The sequence below is a fragment of the Lagenorhynchus albirostris genome, chromosome 20, assembly GCF_949774975.1.
Source record: "Lagenorhynchus albirostris chromosome 20, mLagAlb1.1, whole genome shotgun sequence".
Lineage (NCBI taxonomy): Eukaryota > Metazoa > Chordata > Mammalia > Artiodactyla > Delphinidae > Lagenorhynchus > Lagenorhynchus albirostris.
The window spans coordinates 21,117,675-21,135,399 of NC_083114.1; the positions used below are offsets into that span (position 1 = coordinate 21,117,675).

At 70.5% G+C, this 17,725-nt stretch overlaps 10 non-coding genes across 10 annotated transcripts; all 10 read left to right on the top strand.

The window, feature by feature from the left end:
• The first annotated feature begins 597 nt into the window (after positions 1–597).
• Positions 598–716, top strand: LOC132512136 (5S ribosomal RNA). Its single transcript, XR_009537873.1, has one exon. It is a non-coding gene; the product is annotated as a 5S ribosomal RNA (ribosomal RNA).
• A 2,717-nt stretch (positions 717–3,433) lies between these two features.
• Positions 3,434–3,552, top strand: LOC132512137 (5S ribosomal RNA). Its single transcript, XR_009537874.1, has one exon. It is a non-coding gene; the product is annotated as a 5S ribosomal RNA (ribosomal RNA).
• Positions 3,553–4,488: 936 nt separating this feature from the next.
• LOC132512138 (5S ribosomal RNA) lies at positions 4,489–4,607 on the top strand. The gene has a single exon (XR_009537875.1). It is a non-coding gene; the product is annotated as a 5S ribosomal RNA (ribosomal RNA).
• Positions 4,608–5,542: 935 nt separating this feature from the next.
• LOC132512139 (5S ribosomal RNA) lies at positions 5,543–5,661 on the top strand. Its single transcript, XR_009537876.1, has one exon. It is a non-coding gene; the product is annotated as a 5S ribosomal RNA (ribosomal RNA).
• Positions 5,662–6,596: 935 nt separating this feature from the next.
• Positions 6,597–6,715, top strand: LOC132512140 (5S ribosomal RNA). The gene has a single exon (XR_009537877.1). It is a non-coding gene; the product is annotated as a 5S ribosomal RNA (ribosomal RNA).
• A 2,717-nt stretch (positions 6,716–9,432) lies between these two features.
• Positions 9,433–9,551, top strand: LOC132512142 (5S ribosomal RNA). Its single transcript, XR_009537879.1, has one exon. It is a non-coding gene; the product is annotated as a 5S ribosomal RNA (ribosomal RNA).
• A 936-nt stretch (positions 9,552–10,487) lies between these two features.
• On the top strand, positions 10,488–10,606 carry LOC132512143 (5S ribosomal RNA). The gene has a single exon (XR_009537880.1). It is a non-coding gene; the product is annotated as a 5S ribosomal RNA (ribosomal RNA).
• A 935-nt stretch (positions 10,607–11,541) lies between these two features.
• LOC132512144 (5S ribosomal RNA) lies at positions 11,542–11,660 on the top strand. The gene has a single exon (XR_009537881.1). It is a non-coding gene; the product is annotated as a 5S ribosomal RNA (ribosomal RNA).
• Positions 11,661–14,384: 2,724 nt separating this feature from the next.
• LOC132512145 (5S ribosomal RNA) lies at positions 14,385–14,503 on the top strand. The gene has a single exon (XR_009537882.1). It is a non-coding gene; the product is annotated as a 5S ribosomal RNA (ribosomal RNA).
• A 2,724-nt stretch (positions 14,504–17,227) lies between these two features.
• On the top strand, positions 17,228–17,346 carry LOC132512146 (5S ribosomal RNA). Its single transcript, XR_009537883.1, has one exon. It is a non-coding gene; the product is annotated as a 5S ribosomal RNA (ribosomal RNA).
• The last annotated feature ends 379 nt before the right edge of the window (positions 17,347–17,725 follow it).

Consider the following 17,725-nt stretch of genomic DNA (forward strand, 5'->3'; position numbering starts at 1 on the left):
CTCCACAGCTCCCTCCGACAGAAGCCCCCCCCCCCACCACCCCGCCCCTCTGGCGTGTCACCGCGGCCGGGTGCGGGAGCGGGATCGAGGGCAGGGGCCGCTTCCCCGGGCCTGCCGGCCACCAGGGGCGGGGTCCTGAGCTCGGCGGGGGCTGTGGGGGCAAGGGTGGCCTGGCTGGGGCTGAGGGGCCGTGGCGACTCAATGGTGGCTCCCAGTGGCTTCGGGCCAGCTGCTGTCGGGCAGGAGGGCCGGCCCGGGCTGCGGCCGGGCTGCGCCTAGCGCCGCGTGGGCGGGCAGGGCCGAGGCCCAAGGGACCGCGGGCCCCGGGCCCTGAAGCCTCCGGGGCCACGTGCCTGTGAGCGACGTGCGGGATCTTGGGCGGGGCGCCAAGCGCCGAAGGGTTTGCTGGGTCACGGCCGCCCTGGGCTGGGAGGTGGTCGCCAAACCCTCCGCCGCCGCCCGATACCCGAGACCTCCGTTCCCCCTGCCTGGGCGGGCGAGGGGGCCCTGCCGGGGCGGGCCGGCCGCCGGGCTGGCGTTAAGGCGCCAGCGCCAGCGAAAGTGGGCCTCAAGAGGCAGCCCGCGGCCCCCGCCCCCGTCTACGGCCATACCACCCTGAACGCGCCCGATCTCGTCTGATCTCGGAAGCTAAGCAGGGTCGGGCCTGGTTAGTACTTGGATGGGAGACCGCCTGGGAATACCGGGTGCTGTAGGCTTTTTGCCTCCCGCTCCGCCCGCCTTCTCCTTCACTCGCCCGCGGCGGGGGAGGGGGGGTGGGGGTGGGGGGCAGCCGGCTCCGCCCCCGCCGAGCCCCGCTGCAGGCAGTAGTCAAGGTGGTTTGCCTGCCCGAGCAGGAAGCTTGGGCGATGGCAGAAGCGGGAAGAAACTCTTGAGCACAGGTTCTTGGGATCCACGGAGCAGCGCATGCACATGCGATGGCTGCCTACACAGCTGGCTTGCTTGTCTGTGGGGAAAGGCGAGATGGGTCAGGGCCTGGGTTCCTGAGGGGCTGAGAATCAAGGCAGGGATAGAAGAAAGGGGACAGGCCCACATCCCCTGAACCCACGCCGGCGCCCACTCACCTTTGTGGAAAATACGATTGAAAAGTGCCCGCAAGAATCTCTTCAGATGCCTCCAGAGTTGAGGGAAGAAGGGGAGGGGGGAGGCCGGGAGCAGGGTGAGCCCTGAAATCCAACCCTTGTCCGGTCACACCCCAGCAGCCCTCCCACCTCAGCCCCTTCAAGACCCCAGGGCTCCCCCAACCGCGCTGCACAGATCCTGCCCTGACCATAGTCACCACGTTGATCCCCACGTTGAGCAAGATGAAGCTGACCGGGATCAGAAGAATTGAGTATCCTTGCTCCTGGCATTTCCTGGGGATGGGGCCAGTGAACGGCTCGGCTCGGTAGTAGTTTCGCTCACCCATGGCCGTTGGTCCCAGGACTGCCTGGGCCCCCTGCCCTCCAGTTTTAACTGGGAGCCAGACTGGGTCATAATGGGGCAGGTGGTGAGGTCACAGTGAGGGAGGGGGATGAAAAGGAGGGCCCAGAGTGGCATTCCCTGGTAACCAGGGTCAGGTAAGCTGAGGCTGGACAGTCAAACAGGGCCCGGTGGCCGGCATACATCCCCTCGAGCGGTCATTCATTCGCTCACCGCCCGCTGACTCACTTGTTCAAATGACGCATTGCGTCTCTTGGCCCCTCTTGAGACTAGGAAGACCTTGGCCTCAGAGGCCTGCTGAAGGCCTGGCTGGAGTCCAGAGCCTCAGCCTTCTTCATGCCCTTCACTGGGCCTGGAGCTGGACCTGCCCAGATGTGGAACCTCCCAGTTTGGAAGCAACTTCTTGTATGAGGCTCTCTGTGGACAGGGACAGCTGAGACACAGAGGAGGTGCCCAGAGACCAGGGGTTTGGAGTCTGCAGCTGCAGATGTACTTAGTGCATGGTATAGGACCAGGAGGGGCCTGCTGGCGGAACTGTGGCCACTAAACCAAAGGGACCCTCAGGCCAAGAAGGGGACACTGGCTTCTTATTGCAGGAAGCCAAGCGCAGGGACCCAGGCTGGCAGAAGGAGTGGCGCTTCCAAGCCACAGACCACCAATGTTTCCTGGACTCTGGCGCTCTTTATTCCTCTCTCCATGCCCTGCCGCCCCCTGCCCCTGCCCCCATTTGCTGCTGGTAAGTTCATTTTCCCAGTCTGGCTCCCGTGCAGAGAGGGCCTGGAGGCCGAGGTGGAAGGTAGCAGCGAGTTGGCCCGCGCTTGGCCCTCCTGCGGTTGCCGCTTCAGCACCAGACTGTCATACACCTGGTAGTTGGCATTGCCTCCCGGGTTCCGGCTGAGTGGCATGAAGGTGGGCGGGGGTGGAGGGTGCTCGGTAGCCTGGACGTCGGGCAGGAGGTGAGAGGGGCGGAGGAGCAGCGCTGAGCTGGGAGCCGGGGCCCGCTGGTCCGAGGCCTCGGCCAGTACCGTGAGGGAGGCGGAGGTGGCCACAGGGCGCCGCAAGGGCAGGATCTCAGCCCATTCGGCCGCCGGGTGCCGCACCTCGTGGGGATCGCGGGAGTAATCCAAGTGTCCCGTGGAGGGGTGCAGGCTGCGGTTGGACTCGCTGTGAGCACAGCTGGGGAGGCTACGTCTGTGGGCCGGTGGGGTGTCGCGCTACCAGGCTTCGGGCCGGTAGCCCCGAGGCACCAGAGCGGATGGAGGCTCAGAGCCCTCCAGACCCAGACTCCGCCGCGGGCCCAGTTGCCGTCCTTTCGGCCCGCGAGCCCCTCGACCTGCACCTGGCCGCCCCCACCGGCGCCCAGCCCCGGCGCCGCCACCTGTGTGCCGGTGTGTCCCTCCACAGCTCCCTCCGACAGAAGCCCCCCCCCACACCACCCCGCCCCTCTGGCGTGTCACCGCGGCCGGGTGCGGGAGCGGGATCGAGGGCAGGGGCCGCTTCCCCGGGCCTGCCGGCCACCAGGGGCGGGGTCCTGAGCTCGGCGGGGGCTGTGGGGGCAAGGGTGGCCTGGCCGGGGCTGAGGGGCCGTGGCGACTCAATGGTGGCTCCCAGTGGCTTCGGGCCAGCTGCTGTCGGGCAGGAGGGCCGGCCCGGGCTGCGGCCGGGCTGCGCCTAGCGCCGCGTGGGCGGGCAGGGCCGAGGCCCAAGGGACCGCGGGCCCCGGGCCCTGAAGCCTCCGGGGCCACGTGCCTGTGAGCGACGTGCGGGATCTTGGGCGGGGCGCCAAGCGCCGAAGGGTTTGCTGGGTCACGGCCGCCCTGGGCTGGGAGGTGGTCGCCAAACCCTCCGCCGCCGCCCGATACCCGAGACCTCCGTTCCCCCTGCCTGGGCGGGCGAGGGGGCCCTGCCGGGGCGGGCCGGCCGCCGGGCTGGCGTTAAGGCGCCAGCGCCAGCGAAAGTGGGCCTCAAGAGGCAGCCCGCGGCCCCCGCCCCCGTCTACGGCCATACCACCCTGAACGCGCCCGATCTCGTCTGATCTCGGAAGCTAAGCAGGGTCGGGCCTGGTTAGTACTTGGATGGGAGACCGCCTGGGAATACCGGGTGCTGTAGGCTTTTTGCCTCCCGCTCCGCCCGCCTTCTCCTTCACTCGCCCGCGGCGGGGGCCGCCGGCACCGCCCCCGCCGGGCCCCGCTGCAGGCCCCGCCTCCTCAGGCCCCTCCCACCACGGCGCGCGCCGGCGGGGGCGCTCCCCGCCGGCCCGGCCGGCCAGGCGGCCAGAAGGCGGCCCTGGAAGGCAGCCGCACCCCAGACGCTCCTGGGGCGGCTGGCCCGGACTCAGACTCCGCCGCGGGCCCAGTTGCCGTCCTTTCGGCCCGCGAGCCCCTCGACCTGCACCTGGCCGCCCCCACCGGCGCCCAGCCCCGGCGCCGCCACCTGTGTGCCGGTGTGTCCCTCCACAGCTCCCTCCGACAAAAGCCCCCCCCCACACCACCCCGCCCCTCTGGCGTGTCACCGCGGCCGGGTGCGGGAGCGGGATCGAGGGCAGGGGCCGCTTCCCCGGGCCTGCCGGCCACCAGGGGCGGGGTCCTGAGCTCGGCGGGGGCTGTGGGGGCAAGGGTGGCCTGGCCGGGGCTGAGGGGCCGTGGCGACTCAATGGTGGCTCCCAGTGGCTTCGGGCCAGCTGCTGTCGGGCAGGAGGGCCGGCCCGGGCTGCGGCCGGACTGCGCCTAGCGCCGCGTGGGCGGGCAGGGCCGAGGCCCAAGGGACCGCGGGCCCCGGGCCCTGAAGCCTCCGGGGCCACGTGCCTGTGAGCGACGTGCGGGATCTTGGGCGGGGCGCCAAGCGCCGAAAGGTTTGCTGGGTCACGGCCGCCCTGGGCTGGGAGGTGGTCGCCAAACCCTCCGCCGCCGCCCGATACCCGAGACCTCCGTTCCCCCTGCCTGGGCGGGCGAGGGGGCCCTGCCGGGGCGGGCCGGCCGCCGGGCTGGCGTTAAGGCGCCAGCGCCAGCGAAAGTGGGCCTCAAGAGGCAGCCCGCGGCCCCCGCCCCCGTCTACGGCCATACCACCCTGAACGCGCCCGATCTCGTCTGATCTCGGAAGCTAAGCAGGGTCGGGCCTGGTTAGTACTTGGATGGGAGACCGCCTGGGAATACCGGGTGCTGTAGGCTTTTTGCCTCCCGCTCCGCCCGCCTTCTCCTTCACTCGCCCGCGGCGGGGGCCGCCGGCACCGCCCCCGCCGGGCCCCGCTGCAGGCCCCGCCTCCTCAGGCCCCTCCCACCACGGCGCGCGCCGGCGGGGGCGCTCCCCGCCGGCCCGGCCGGCCAGGCGGCCAGAAGGCGGCCCTGGAAGGCAGCCGCACCCCAGACGCTCCTGGGGCGGCTGGCCCGGACTCAGACTCCGCCGCGGGCCCAGTTGCCGTCCTTTCGGCCCGCGAGCCCCTCGACCTGCACCTGGCCGCCCCCACCGGCGCCCAGCCCCGGCGCCGCCACCTGTGTGCCGGTGTGTCCCTCCACAGCTCCCTCCGACAGAAGCCCCCCCCCCACCACCCCGCCCCTCTGGCGTGTCACCGCGGCCGGGTGCGGGAGCGGGATCGAGGGCAGGGGCCGCTTCCCCGGGCCTGCCGGCCACCAGGGGCGGGGTCCTGAGCTCGGCGGGGGCTGTGGGGGCAAGGGTGGCCTGGCCGGGGCTGAGGGGCCGTGGCGACTCAATGGTGGCTCCCAGTGGCTTCGGGCCAGCTGCTGTCGGGCAGGAGGGCCGGCCCGGGCTGCGGCCGGGCTGCGCCTAGCGCCGCGTGGGCGGGCAGGGCCGAGGCCCAAGGGACCGCGGGCCCCGGGCCCTGAAGCCTCCGGGGCCACGTGCCTGTGAGCGACGTGCGGGATCTTGGGCGGGGCGCCAAGCGCCGAAGGGTTTGCTGGGTCACGGCCGCCCTGGGCTGGGAGGTGGTCGCCAAACCCTCCGCCGCCGCCCGATACCCGAGACCTCCGTTCCCCCTGCCTGGGCGGGCGAGGGGGCCCTGCCGGGGCGGGCCGGCCGCCGGGCTGGCGTTAAGGCGCCAGCGCCAGCGAAAGTGGGCCTCAAGAGGCAGCCCGCGGCCCCCGCCCCCGTCTACGGCCATACCACCCTGAACGCGCCCGATCTCGTCTGATCTCGGAAGCTAAGCAGGGTCGGGCCTGGTTAGTACTTGGATGGGAGACCGCCTGGGAATACCGGGTGCTGTAGGCTTTTTGCCTCCCGCTCCGCCCGCCTTCTCCTTCACTCGCCCGCGGCGGGGGCCGCCGGCACCGCCCCCGCCGGGCCCCGCTGCAGGCCCCGCCTCCTCAGGCCCCTCCCACCACGGCGCGCGCCGGCGGGGGCGCTCCCCGCCGGCCCGGCCGGCCAGGCGGCCAGAAGGCGGCCCTGGAAGGCAGCCGCACCCCAGACGCTCCTGGGGCGGCTGGCCCGGACTCAGACTCCGCCGCGGGCCCAGTTGCCGTCCTTTCGGCCCGCGAGCCCCTCGACCTGCACCTGGCCGCCCCCACCGGCGCCCAGCCCCGGCGCCGCCACCTGTGTGCCGGTGTGTCCCTCCACAGCTCCCTCCGACAGAAGCCCCCCCCCCACCACCCCGCCCCTCTGGCGTGTCACCGCGGCCGGGTGCGGGAGCGGGATCGAGGGCAGGGGCCGCTTCCCCGGGCCTGCCGGCCACCAGGGGCGGGGTCCTGAGCTCGGCGGGGGCTGTGGGGGCAAGGGTGGCCTGGCTGGGGCTGAGGGGCCGTGGCGACTCAATGGTGGCTCCCAGTGGCTTCGGGCCAGCTGCTGTCGGGCAGGAGGGCCGGCCCGGGCTGCGGCCGGGCTGCGCCTAGCGCCGCGTGGGCGGGCAGGGCCGAGGCCCAAGGGACCGCGGGCCCCGGGCCCTGAAGCCTCCGGGGCCACGTGCCTGTGAGCGACGTGCGGGATCTTGGGCGGGGCGCCAAGCGCCGAAGGGTTTGCTGGGTCACGGCCGCCCTGGGCTGGGAGGTGGTCGCCAAACCCTCCGCCGCCGCCCGATACCCGAGACCTCCGTTCCCCCTGCCTGGGCGGGCGAGGGGGCCCTGCCGGGGCGGGCCGGCCGCCGGGCTGGCGTTAAGGCGCCAGCGCCAGCGAAAGTGGGCCTCAAGAGGCAGCCCGCGGCCCCCGCCCCCGTCTACGGCCATACCACCCTGAACGCGCCCGATCTCGTCTGATCTCGGAAGCTAAGCAGGGTCGGGCCTGGTTAGTACTTGGATGGGAGACCGCCTGGGAATACCGGGTGCTGTAGGCTTTTTGCCTCCCGCTCCGCCCGCCTTCTCCTTCACTCGCCCGCGGCGGGGGAGGGGGGGTGGGGGTGGGGGGCAGCCGGCTCCGCCCCCGCCGAGCCCCGCTGCAGGCAGTAGTCAAGGTGGTTTGCCTGCCCGAGCAGGAAGCTTGGGCGATGGCAGAAGCGGGAAGAAACTCTTGAGCACAGGTTCTTGGGATCCACGGAGCAGCGCATGCACATGCGATGGCTGCCTACACAGCTGGCTTGCTTGTCTGTGGGGAAAGGCGAGATGGGTCAGGGCCTGGGTTCCTGAGGGGCTGAGAATCAAGGCAGGGATAGAAGAAAGGGGACAGGCCCACATCCCCTGAACCCACGCCGGCGCCCACTCACCTTTGTGGAAAATACGATTGAAAAGTGCCCGCAAGAATCTCTTCAGATGCCTCCAGAGTTGAGGGAAGAAGGGGAGGGGGGAGGCCGGGAGCAGGGTGAGCCCTGAAATCCAACCCTTGTCCGGTCACACCCCAGCAGCCCTCCCACCTCAGCCCCTTCAAGACCCCAGGGCTCCCCCAACCGCGCTGCACAGATCCTGCCCTGACCATAGTCACCACGTTGATCCCCACGTTGAGCAAGATGAAGCTGACCGGGATCAGAAGAATTGAGTATCCTTGCTCCTGGCATTTCCTGGGGATGGGGCCAGTGAACGGCTCGGCTCGGTAGTAGTTTCGCTCACCCATGGCCGTTGGTCCCAGGACTGCCTGGGCCCCCTGCCCTCCAGTTTTAACTGGGAGCCAGACTGGGTCATAATGGGGCAGGTGGTGAGGTCACAGTGAGGGAGGGGGATGAAAAGGAGGGCCCAGAGTGGCATTCCCTGGTAACCAGGGTCAGGTAAGCTGAGGCTGGACAGTCAAACAGGGCCCGGTGGCCGGCATACATCCCCTCGAGCGGTCATTCATTCGCTCACCGCCCGCTGACTCACTTGTTCAAATGACGCATTGCGTCTCTTGGCCCCTCTTGAGACTAGGAAGACCTTGGCCTCAGAGGCCTGCTGAAGGCCTGGCTGGAGTCCAGAGCCTCAGCCTTCTTCATGCCCTTCACTGGGCCTGGAGCTGGACCTGCCCAGATGTGGAACCTCCCAGTTTGGAAGCAACTTCTTGTATGAGGCTCTCTGTGGACAGGGACAGCTGAGACACAGAGGAGGTGCCCAGAGACCAGGGGTTTGGAGTCTGCAGCTGCAGATGTACTTAGTGCATGGTATAGGACCAGGAGGGGCCTGCTGGCGGAACTGTGGCCACTAAACCAAAGGGACCCTCAGGCCAAGAAGGGGACACTGGCTTCTTATTGCAGGAAGCCAAGCGCAGGGACCCAGGCTGGCAGAAGGAGTGGCGCTTCCAAGCCACAGACCACCAATGTTTCCTGGACTCTGGCGCTCTTTATTCCTCTCTCCATGCCCTGCCGCCCCCTGCCCCTGCCCCCATTTGCTGCTGGTAAGTTCATTTTCCCAGTCTGGCTCCCGTGCAGAGAGGGCCTGGAGGCCGAGGTGGAAGGTAGCAGCGAGTTGGCCCGCGCTTGGCCCTCCTGCGGTTGCCGCTTCAGCACCAGACTGTCATACACCTGGTAGTTGGCATTGCCTCCCGGGTTCCGGCTGAGTGGCATGAAGGTGGGCGGGGGTGGAGGGTGCTCGGTAGCCTGGACGTCGGGCAGGAGGTGAGAGGGGCGGAGGAGCAGCGCTGAGCTGGGAGCCGGGGCCCGCTGGTCCGAGGCCTCGGCCAGTACCGTGAGGGAGGCGGAGGTGGCCACAGGGCGCCGCAAGGGCAGGATCTCAGCCCATTCGGCCGCCGGGTGCCGCACCTCGTGGGGATCGCGGGAGTAATCCAAGTGTCCCGTGGAGGGGTGCAGGCTGCGGTTGGACTCGCTGTGAGCACAGCTGGGGAGGCTACGTCTGTGGGCCGGTGGGGTGTCGCGCTACCAGGCTTCGGGCCGGTAGCCCCGAGGCACCAGAGCGGATGGAGGCTCAGAGCCCTCCAGACCCAGACTCCGCCGCGGGCCCAGTTGCCGTCCTTTCGGCCCGCGAGCCCCTCGACCTGCACCTGGCCGCCCCCACCGGCGCCCAGCCCCGGCGCCGCCACCTGTGTGCCGGTGTGTCCCTCCACAGCTCCCTCCGACAGAAGCCCCCCCCCACACCACCCCGCCCCTCTGGCGTGTCACCGCGGCCGGGTGCGGGAGCGGGATCGAGGGCAGGGGCCGCTTCCCCGGGCCTGCCGGCCACCAGGGGCGGGGTCCTGAGCTCGGCGGGGGCTGTGGGGGCAAGGGTGGCCTGGCCGGGGCTGAGGGGCCGTGGCGACTCAATGGTGGCTCCCAGTGGCTTCGGGCCAGCTGCTGTCGGGCAGGAGGGCCGGCCCGGGCTGCGGCCGGGCTGCGCCTAGCGCCGCGTGGGCGGGCAGGGCCGAGGCCCAAGGGACCGCGGGCCCCGGGCCCTGAAGCCTCCGGGGCCACGTGCCTGTGAGCGACGTGCGGGATCTTGGGCGGGGCGCCAAGCGCCGAAGGGTTTGCTGGGTCACGGCCGCCCTGGGCTGGGAGGTGGTCGCCAAACCCTCCGCCGCCGCCCGATACCCGAGACCTCCGTTCCCCCTGCCTGGGCGGGCGAGGGGGCCCTGCCGGGGCGGGCCGGCCGCCGGGCTGGCGTTAAGGCGCCAGCGCCAGCGAAAGTGGGCCTCAAGAGGCAGCCCGCGGCCCCCGCCCCCGTCTACGGCCATACCACCCTGAACGCGCCCGATCTCGTCTGATCTCGGAAGCTAAGCAGGGTCGGGCCTGGTTAGTACTTGGATGGGAGACCGCCTGGGAATACCGGGTGCTGTAGGCTTTTTGCCTCCCGCTCCGCCCGCCTTCTCCTTCACTCGCCCGCGGCGGGGGCCGCCGGCACCGCCCCCGCCGGGCCCCGCTGCAGGCCCCGCCTCCTCAGGCCCCTCCCACCACGGCGCGCGCCGGCGGGGGCGCTCCCCGCCGGCCCGGCCGGCCAGGCGGCCAGAAGGCGGCCCTGGAAGGCAGCCGCACCCCAGACGCTCCTGGGGCGGCTGGCCCGGACTCAGACTCCGCCGCGGGCCCAGTTGCCGTCCTTTCGGCCCGCGAGCCCCTCGACCTGCACCTGGCCGCCCCCACCGGCGCCCAGCCCCGGCGCCGCCACCTGTGTGCCGGTGTGTCCCTCCACAGCTCCCTCCGACAAAAGCCCCCCCCCACACCACCCCGCCCCTCTGGCGTGTCACCGCGGCCGGGTGCGGGAGCGGGATCGAGGGCAGGGGCCGCTTCCCCGGGCCTGCCGGCCACCAGGGGCGGGGTCCTGAGCTCGGCGGGGGCTGTGGGGGCAAGGGTGGCCTGGCCGGGGCTGAGGGGCCGTGGCGACTCAATGGTGGCTCCCAGTGGCTTCGGGCCAGCTGCTGTCGGGCAGGAGGGCCGGCCCGGGCTGCGGCCGGACTGCGCCTAGCGCCGCGTGGGCGGGCAGGGCCGAGGCCCAAGGGACCGCGGGCCCCGGGCCCTGAAGCCTCCGGGGCCACGTGCCTGTGAGCGACGTGCGGGATCTTGGGCGGGGCGCCAAGCGCCGAAAGGTTTGCTGGGTCACGGCCGCCCTGGGCTGGGAGGTGGTCGCCAAACCCTCCGCCGCCGCCCGATACCCGAGACCTCCGTTCCCCCTGCCTGGGCGGGCGAGGGGGCCCTGCCGGGGCGGGCCGGCCGCCGGGCTGGCGTTAAGGCGCCAGCGCCAGCGAAAGTGGGCCTCAAGAGGCAGCCCGCGGCCCCCGCCCCCGTCTACGGCCATACCACCCTGAACGCGCCCGATCTCGTCTGATCTCGGAAGCTAAGCAGGGTCGGGCCTGGTTAGTACTTGGATGGGAGACCGCCTGGGAATACCGGGTGCTGTAGGCTTTTTGCCTCCCGCTCCGCCCGCCTTCTCCTTCACTCGCCCGCGGCGGGGGCCGCCGGCACCGCCCCCGCCGGGCCCCGCTGCAGGCCCCGCCTCCTCAGGCCCCTCCCACCACGGCGCGCGCCGGCGGGGGCGCTCCCCGCCGGCCCGGCCGGCCAGGCGGCCAGAAGGCGGCCCTGGAAGGCAGCCGCACCCCAGACGCTCCTGGGGCGGCTGGCCCGGACTCAGACTCCGCCGCGGGCCCAGTTGCCGTCCTTTCGGCCCGCGAGCCCCTCGACCTGCACCTGGCCGCCCCCACCGGCGCCCAGCCCCGGCGCCGCCACCTGTGTGCCGGTGTGTCCCTCCACAGCTCCCTCCGACAGAAGCCCCCCCCCCACCACCCCGCCCCTCTGGCGTGTCACCGCGGCCGGGTGCGGGAGCGGGATCGAGGGCAGGGGCCGCTTCCCCGGGCCTGCCGGCCACCAGGGGCGGGGTCCTGAGCTCGGCGGGGGCTGTGGGGGCAAGGGTGGCCTGGCCGGGGCTGAGGGGCCGTGGCGACTCAATGGTGGCTCCCAGTGGCTTCGGGCCAGCTGCTGTCGGGCAGGAGGGCCGGCCCGGGCTGCGGCCGGGCTGCGCCTAGCGCCGCGTGGGCGGGCAGGGCCGAGGCCCAAGGGACCGCGGGCCCCGGGCCCTGAAGCCTCCGGGGCCACGTGCCTGTGAGCGACGTGCGGGATCTTGGGCGGGGCGCCAAGCGCCGAAGGGTTTGCTGGGTCACGGCCGCCCTGGGCTGGGAGGTGGTCGCCAAACCCTCCGCCGCCGCCCGATACCCGAGACCTCCGTTCCCCCTGCCTGGGCGGGCGAGGGGGCCCTGCCGGGGCGGGCCGGCCGCCGGGCTGGCGTTAAGGCGCCAGCGCCAGCGAAAGTGGGCCTCAAGAGGCAGCCCGCGGCCCCCGCCCCCGTCTACGGCCATACCACCCTGAACGCGCCCGATCTCGTCTGATCTCGGAAGCTAAGCAGGGTCGGGCCTGGTTAGTACTTGGATGGGAGACCGCCTGGGAATACCGGGTGCTGTAGGCTTTTTGCCTCCCGCTCCGCCCGCCTTCTCCTTCACTCGCCCGCGGCGGGGGGGTGGGGGGTGGGGGTGGGGGTGGGGGGCAGCCGGCTCCGCCCCCGCCGAGCCCCGCTGCAGGCAGTAGTCAAGGTGGTTTGCCTGCCCGAGCAGGAAGCTTGGGCGATGGCAGAAGCGGGAAGAAACTCTTGAGCACAGGTTCTTGGGATCCACGGAGCAGCGCATGCACATGCGATGGCTGCCTACACAGCTGGCTTGCTTGTCTGTGGGGAAAGGCGAGATGGGTCAGGGCCTGGGTTCCTGAGGGGCTGAGAATCAAGGCAGGGATAGAAGAAAGGGGACAGGCCCACATCCCCTGAACCCACGCCGGCGCCCACTCACCTTTGTGGAAAATACGATTGAAAAGTGCCCGCAAGAATCTCTTCAGATGCCTCCAGAGTTGAGGGAAGAAGGGGAGGGGGGAGGCCGGGAGCAGGGTGAGCCCTGAAATCCAACCCTTGTCCGGTCACACCCCAGCAGCCCTCCCACCTCAGCCCCTTCAAGACCCCAGGGCTCCCCCAACCGCGCTGCACAGATCCTGCCCTGACCATAGTCACCACGTTGATCCCCACGTTGAGCAAGATGAAGCTGACCGGGATCAGAAGAATTGAGTATCCTTGCTCCTGGCATTTCCTGGGGATGGGGCCAGTGAACGGCTCGGCTCGGTAGTAGTTTCGCTCACCCATGGCCGTTGGTCCCAGGACTGCCTGGGCCCCCTGCCCTCCAGTTTTAACTGGGAGCCAGACTGGGTCATAATGGGGCAGGTGGTGAGGTCACAGTGAGGGAGGGGGATGAAAAGGAGGGCCCAGAGTGGCATTCCCTGGTAACCAGGGTCAGGTAAGCTGAGGCTGGACAGTCAAACAGGGCCCGGTGGCCGGCATACATCCCCTCGAGCGGTCATTCATTCGCTCACCGCCCGCTGACTCACTTGTTCAAATGACGCATTGCGTCTCTTGGCCCCTCTTGAGACTAGGAAGACCTTGGCCTCAGAGGCCTGCTGAAGGCCTGGCTGGAGTCCAGAGCCTCAGCCTTCTTCATGCCCTTCACTGGGCCTGGAGCTGGACCTGCCCAGATGTGGAACCTCCCAGTTTGGAAGCAACTTCTTGTATGAGGCTCTCTGTGGACAGGGACAGCTGAGACACAGAGGAGGTGCCCAGAGACCAGGGGTTTGGAGTCTGCAGCTGCAGATGTACTTAGTGCATGGTATAGGACCAGGAGGGGCCTGCTGGCGGAACTGTGGCCACTAAACCAAAGGGACCCTCAGGCCAAGAAGGGGACACTGGCTTCTTATTGCAGGAAGCCAAGCGCAGGGACCCAGGCTGGCAGAAGGAGTGGCGCTTCCAAGCCACAGACCACCAATGTTTCCTGGACTCTGGCGCTCTTTATTCCTCTCTCCATGCCCTGCCGCCCCCTGCCCCTGCCCCCATTTGCTGCTGGTAAGTTCATTTTCCCAGTCTGGCTCCCGTGCAGAGAGGGCCTGGAGGCCGAGGTGGAAGGTAGCAGCGAGTTGGCCCGCGCTTGGCCCTCCTGCGGTTGCCGCTTCAGCACCAGACTGTCATACACCTGGTAGTTGGCATTGCCTCCCGGGTTCCGGCTGAGTGGCATGAAGGTGGGCGGGGGTGGAGGGTGCTCGGTAGCCTGGACGTCGGGCAGGAGGTGAGAGGGGCGGAGGAGCAGCGCTGAGCTGGGAGCCGGGGCCCGCTGGTCCGAGGCCTCGGCCAGTACCGTGAGGGAGGCGGAGGTGGCCACAGGGCGCCGCAAGGGCAGGATCTCAGCCCATTCGGCCGCCGGGTGCCGCACCTCGTGGGGATCGCGGGAGTAATCCAAGTGTCCCGTGGAGGGGTGCGGGCTGCGGTTGGACTCGCTGTGAGCACAGCTGGGGAGGCTACGTCTGTGGGCCGGTGGGGTGTCGCGCTACCAGGCTTCGGGCCGGTAGCCCCGAGGCACCAGAGCGGATGGAGGCTCAGAGCCCTCCAGACCCAGACTCCGCCGCGGGCCCAGTTGCCGTCCTTTCGGCCCGCGAGCCCCTCGACCTGCACCTGGCCGCCCCCACCGGCGCCCAGCCCCGGCGCCGCCACCTGTGTGCCGGTGTGTCCCTCCACAGCTCCCTCCGACAGAAGCCCCCCCCCACACCACCCCGCCCCTCTGGCGTGTCACCGCGGCCGGGTGCGGGAGCGGGATCGAGGGCAGGGGCCGCTTCCCCGGGCCTGCCGGCCACCAGGGGCGGGGTCCTGAGCTCGGCGGGGGCTGTGGGGGCAAGGGTGGCCTGGCCGGGGCTGAGGGGCCGTGGCGACTCAATGGTGGCTCCCAGTGGCTTCGGGCCAGCTGCTGTCGGGCAGGAGGGCCGGCCCGGGCTGCGGCCGGGCTGCGCCTAGCGCCGCGTGGGCGGGCAGGGCCGAGGCCCAAGGGACCGCGGGCCCCGGGCCCTGAAGCCTCCGGGGCCACGTGCCTGTGAGCGACGTGCGGGATCTTGGGCGGGGCGCCAAGCGCCGAAGGGTTTGCTGGGTCACGGCCGCCCTGGGCTGGGAGGTGGTCGCCAAACCCTCCGCCGCCGCCCGATACCCGAGACCTCCGTTCCCCCTGCCTGGGCGGGCGAGGGGGCCCTGCCGGGGCGGGCCGGCCGCCGGGCTGGCGTTAAGGCGCCAGCGCCAGCGAAAGTGGGCCTCAAGAGGCAGCCCGCGGCCCCCGCCCCCGTCTACGGCCATACCACCCTGAACGCGCCCGATCTCGTCTGATCTCGGAAGCTAAGCAGGGTCGGGCCTGGTTAGTACTTGGATGGGAGACCGCCTGGGAATACCGGGTGCTGTAGGCTTTTTGCCTCCCGCTCCGCCCGCCTTCTCCTTCACTCGCCCGCGGCGGGGGGGTGGGGGGTGGGGGTGGGGGTGGGGGGCAGCCGGCTCCGCCCCCGCCGAGCCCCGCTGCAGGCAGTAGTCAAGGTGGTTTGCCTGCCCGAGCAGGAAGCTTGGGCGATGGCAGAAGCGGGAAGAAACTCTTGAGCACAGGTTCTTGGGATCCACGGAGCAGCGCATGCACATGCGATGGCTGCCTACACAGCTGGCTTGCTTGTCTGTGGGGAAAGGCGAGATGGGTCAGGGCCTGGGTTCCTGAGGGGCTGAGAATCAAGGCAGGGATAGAAGAAAGGGGACAGGCCCACATCCCCTGAACCCACGCCGGCGCCCACTCACCTTTGTGGAAAATACGATTGAAAAGTGCCCGCAAGAATCTCTTCAGATGCCTCCAGAGTTGAGGGAAGAAGGGGAGGGGGGAGGCCGGGAGCAGGGTGAGCCCTGAAATCCAACCCTTGTCCGGTCACACCCCAGCAGCCCTCCCACCTCAGCCCCTTCAAGACCCCAGGGCTCCCCCAACCGCGCTGCACAGATCCTGCCCTGACCATAGTCACCACGTTGATCCCCACGTTGAGCAAGATGAAGCTGACCGGGATCAGAAGAATTGAGTATCCTTGCTCCTGGCATTTCCTGGGGATGGGGCCAGTGAACGGCTCGGCTCGGTAGTAGTTTCGCTCACCCATGGCCGTTGGTCCCAGGACTGCCTGGGCCCCCTGCCCTCCAGTTTTAACTGGGAGCCAGACTGGGTCATAATGGGGCAGGTGGTGAGGTCACAGTGAGGGAGGGGGATGAAAAGGAGGGCCCAGAGTGGCATTCCCTGGTAACCAGGGTCAGGTAAGCTGAGGCTGGACAGTCAAACAGGGCCCGGTGGCCGGCATACATCCCCTCGAGCGGTCATTCATTCGCTCACCGCCCGCTGACTCACTTGTTCAAATGACGCATTGCGTCTCTTGGCCCCTCTTGAGACTAGGAAGACCTTGGCCTCAGAGGCCTGCTGAAGGCCTGGCTGGAGTCCAGAGCCTCAGCCTTCTTCATGCCCTTCACTGGGCCTGGAGCTGGACCTGCCCAGATGTGGAACCTCCCAGTTTGGAAGCAACTTCTTGTATGAGGCTCTCTGTGGACAGGGACAGCTGAGACACAGAGGAGGTGCCCAGAGACCAGGGGTTTGGAGTCTGCAGCTGCAGATGTACTTAGTGCATGGTATAGGACCAGGAGGGGCCTGCTGGCGGAACTGTGGCCACTAAACCAAAGGGACCCTCAGGCCAAGAAGGGGACACTGGCTTCTTATTGCAGGAAGCCAAGCGCAGGGACCCAGGCTGGCAGAAGGAGTGGCGCTTCCAAGCCACAGACCACCAATGTTTCCTGGACTCTGGCGCTCTTTATTCCTCTCTCCATGCCCTGCCGCCCCCTGCCCCTGCCCCCATTTGCTGCTGGTAAGTTCATTTTCCCAGTCTGGCTCCCATGCAGAGAGGGCCTGGAGGCCGAGGTGGAAGGTAGCAGCGAGTTGGCCCGCGCTTGGCCCTCCTGCGGTTGCCGCTTCAGCACCAGACTGTCATACACCTGGTAGTTGGCATTGCCTCCCGGGTTCCGGCTGAGTGGCATGAAGGTGGGCGGGGGTGGAGGGTGCTCGGTAGCCTGGACGTCGGGCAGGAGGTGAGAGGGGCGGAGGAGCAGCGCTGAGCTGGGAGCCGGGGCCCGCTGGTCCGAGGCCTCGGCCAGTACCGTGAGGGAGGCGGAGGTGGCCACAGGGCGCCGCAAGGGCAGGATCTCAGCCCATTCGGCCGCCGGGTGCCGCACCTCGTGGGGATCGCGGGAGTAATCCAAGTGTCCCGTGGAGGGGTGCGGGCTGCGGTTGGACTCGCTGTGAGCACAGCTGGGGAGGCTACGTCTGTGGGCCGGTGGGGTGTCGCGCTACCAGGCTTCGGGCCGGTAGCCCCGAGGCACCAGAGCGGATGGAGGCTCAGAGCCCTCCAGACCCAGACTCCGCCGCGGGCCCAGTTGCCGTCCTTTCGGCCCGCGAGCCCCTCGACCTGCACCTGGCCGCCCCCACCGGCGCCCAGCCCCGGCGCCGCCACCTGTGTGCCGGTGTGTCCCTCCACAGCTCCCTCCGACAGAAGCCCCCCCCCACACCACCCCGCCCCTCTGGCGTGTCACCGCGGCCGGGTGCGGGAGCGGGATCGAGGGCAGGGGCCGCTTCCCCGGGCCTGCCGGCCACCAGGGGCGGGGTCCTGAGCTCGGCGGGGGCTGTGGGGGCAAGGGTGGCCTGGCCGGGGCTGAGGGGCCGTGGCGACTCAATGGTGGCTCCCAGTGGCTTCGGGCCAGCTGCTGTCGGGCAGGAGGGCCGGCCCGGGCTGCGGCCGGGCTGCGCCTAGCGCCGCGTGGGCGGGCAGGGCCGAGGCCCAAGGGACCGCGGGCCCCGGGCCCTGAAGCCTCCGGGGCCACGTGCCTGTGAGCGACGTGCGGGATCTTGGGCGGGGCGCCAAGCGCCGAAGGGTTTGCTGGGTCACGGCCGCCCTGGGCTGGGAGGTGGTCGCCAAACCCTCCGCCGCCGCCCGATACCCGAGACCTCCGTTCCCCCTGCCTGGGCGGGCGAGGGGGCCCTGCCGGGGCGGGCCGGCCGCCGGGCTGGCGTTAAGGCGCCAGCGCCAGCGAAAGTGGGCCTCAAGAGGCAGCCCGCGGCCCCCGCCCCCGTCTACGGCCATACCACCCTGAACGCGCCCGATCTCGTCTGATCTCGGAAGCTAAGCAGGGTCGGGCCTGGTTAGTACTTGGATGGGAGACCGCCTGGGAATACCGGGTGCTGTAGGCTTTTTGCCTCCCGCTCCGCCCGCCTTCTCCTTCACTCGCCCGCGGCGGGGGCCGCCGGCACCGCCCCCGCCGGGCCCCGCTGCAGGCCCCGCCTCCTCAGGCCCCTCCCACCACGGCGCGCGCCGGCGGGGGCGCTCCCCGCCGGCCCGGCCGGCCAGGCGGCCAGAAGGCGGCCCTGGAAGGCAGCCGCACCCCAGACGCTCCTGGGGCGGCTGGCCCGGACTCAGACTCCGCCGCGGGCCCAGTTGCCGTCCTTTCGGCCCGCGAGCCCCTCGACCTGCACCTGGCCGCCCCCACCGGCGCCCAGCCCCGGCGCCGCCACCTGTGTGCCGGTGTGTCCCTCCACAGCTCCCTCCGACAAAAGCCCCCCCCCACACCAC